The sequence below is a fragment of the Mandrillus leucophaeus genome, unplaced genomic scaffold, assembly GCF_000951045.1.
Source record: "Mandrillus leucophaeus isolate KB7577 unplaced genomic scaffold, Mleu.le_1.0 Scaffold117, whole genome shotgun sequence".
NCBI lineage: Eukaryota > Metazoa > Chordata > Mammalia > Primates > Cercopithecidae > Mandrillus > Mandrillus leucophaeus.
The window spans coordinates 3067863-3070758 of record NW_012099987.1 but is presented as its reverse complement, the minus strand read 5'-3'; positions in this window follow the sequence as shown (position 1 = coordinate 3070758).

Sequence of the window (2896 nt, the reverse complement as noted above, 5' to 3'; positions counted from 1 at the left end):
GATCTCGTGACCTCGTGATCCGCCCGTCTCGGCCTCCCAAAGTGCTGGGATTACAGGCTTGAGCCACCGCGCCCGGCCTCTTTTTCTTTTCTTTTTTTTAGAGAGACAGGGTCTTGTTCTGTCACCCATGCTGGTGTGCTGTGGTGCAAACACGGCTCACTGCATCCTCTAACTCCTGGGCTCAAGAGATCTTCCTGCCTCACTCTCCCAAGTAGCTGGGACTACAAGTGTGCACCACCATGCCTGGCTAAGTTTTTATATTTGTTTTTTTGTAGAGATGAGGTCCCACCATATTGCCCAAGCTGGTCTTGAACTCCCGCTCTCAAACTATCCTATCCCCTCAGCCTCCCAAAGTGCTGGGATTACAGGCATAAGCCACCGTGCCCAGCCTAATTTTTGTATTTTTAGTAGAGATGGGGTTTCATCATGTTGGCCAAGCTGGTTTCAAACTCCTGACCTCAGGCAATCCGCCCACCTTGGCCTCCCAAAGTGCTGGGATAGTTGGTGTGAGTCACCGCACCTGGCCCGTATTTGTGGATGAACTGTAACCTAACTTATTAGGTACACAAGATTGAAAATGTAATTTATGAGTATACAGCTGTAACAATCACTGAGTCTTGGCCAATCCGGCAGCCATACTTCAACCACTCCTACACTGCTGAGTGTTCAAACTGTCTTCAAATAAGGCAAATGCGAACCTGTAACCAATCCAGTTGTTTCTGTACCTCACTACCGATATTTGTATGTCATTTTACTTTTTTTTTTGAGATGGAGTCTCGCTCTGTCGCCCAGGCTGGAGGGCAGTGTTGCGATCTCAGCTCACCGCAACCTCCACCTCCCAGGTTCAAGCGATTCTCCTTCCTTAGCTTCCCAAGTAGCTTGGATTACAGGCATGTACCACCATGCCCAGCTAATTTTGTATTTTTAGTAGAGACGGGGTTTCATCCTGTTGGTCAGGCTGGTTTCAAACTCCTGACCTCAGGTGATCTGCCCACCTTAGCCTCCCAAAGTGCTGGGATTACAGGCCTGAGCCACCGCACCCAGCCATCAATATTGTTTTCTAAAAGAGCTTTGACACCCAGCCAGGTCATTGGTTCCCAGGGTATCCCTGGATTGTAAGACAAAACTTGCTGTCTTGAAGTTCTTCACACTTCTTCCTACTAGTTTTGTCATCACCCACTATATCAGAGTCCAGTCTCCACACAGTCATTTAGACAGGGAAAGTCTGATATAAAGACTCATTCACTATAACAAGGAGTTGGAGTAGTGAGGGATTGGCTCATAAGACAAGGAGAATGCTGAAGAATAAGGAATGGAAGATATAAGGGGCAGCTCCTAGGACCTAGGGCTGAGATAGACACCCAAAAAAGAGCTCCTTCCCCACCCTTCCTCCAGGGCTGAAATCCAGACCTCATTGGAGAGGATGGGGCTGTGGGTCACTGAAGGGCAAAGAAGCCATTGTGGTGCTGCACTGGTGGAACTTGCTAGAAATCTGCCATATAGGCGTGCTGGGGAAGTTGCTCACAGGGAGGTACTGCATCTCAAAACCTGCTGCAAAGCCACCCAAAGAGGTGCCAAGGGAAGCTCCTAACCATAGTGTGTTGCTGACCGCCATGCGCTGTAGGACCTAGGCACTGAAGAAGCTGCTCACACCATAGGAGCCCATGCTGCAGCAGCCTGGGCTGGAGAACCAAATGTGCTCCAGGGGCCAGGCCATAGAGGAACCTCAAACGTTTCAAGAGGCCAGACATGGTGGTACACGCCTGTAATCCCAGCACACAATTAGCTGAGCATGTTGGCGCACGCCTGTAGTCCCAGCTACTTGGGAAGCTGAAGTGGGAGGATCCCTTGAGCCCAGGAGTTTGAGGTTGCAGTGAGCCGTGATCACACCACTGCACCCCAGCCTGGGCGACAGAGTGAAACCCTGTCTCAGAAACCAAACAAAGCAACCAAAAAAACTCACAGGAGCCTAATGAGAGGCACACACAGGAACCAAGGAGAGAAACCCCTAAACCCTTGCCTCCTACAGTGTCTGCTAGCTCCCTCTACTAACAAAGCTGAGCATTGTGTTAGCTGGAAAAGAAAAAGTATTTACCAGGCTCCTCTCCAGGATCATGGAGTTGTACAACAGAAGGTGCATTTGTTGCTGGAGGCAACAAGTTGATAATTGGCACAGTGGATCAACACTCAGCTTCCATATCCACTCCTATATATATATGTGAATTTCCATGCAATAATGAAACAACTCCATATTTCCACCTAAAGAAGACCAACTGTCTTTCTTATAAATGAAGAAGTTCTCATCCTCTCTCCAAAATGAGAAGACACACAGTCCCAACAATCATTGCATCACTGGCTCTACTAAATACTTATCAAATGCGGTCATGGTCTCTATTATTTTTTACCTAAAGACTAAAGTGTAACATTAGCTTGCATGCAGCAATTTATATAGGAAATAAAAATGGAGAGAAAGAGAAACAAAAAAGTTAGTGCTGTGATTGGAATGCTTGTGTCCACCCAAATTATTATGTTGACATCGTAACCCCACAAGCTGAAGGTATTAAGAGGTAGAGACTTTTGTGAGGTGATTATGTCATGAGGGCAGAACCCTCATTGATGGAATAACTGTCCTTATAAAACAGGCCCCAGACAGATGTCTTGCCCTTCCACTATGCGAGGACACAGCAAGAAGGTGCAATCTACGAATTAGGAAAAAGGCCCTTACCAGGCAATGAATCTGACAGTGCCTTCATTTTGGACTTCAACCTCTAGAATAGTAAGAAATACATTTCTGTTGTTTAGAAGCTAGAAGCTGCTTGCTGGCTGGGCATAGTGGCTCAGGCCTGTAATCCCAGTACTTTGGAAGGCCAAGGTGGAAGGATCGCTTGAGGCCAGG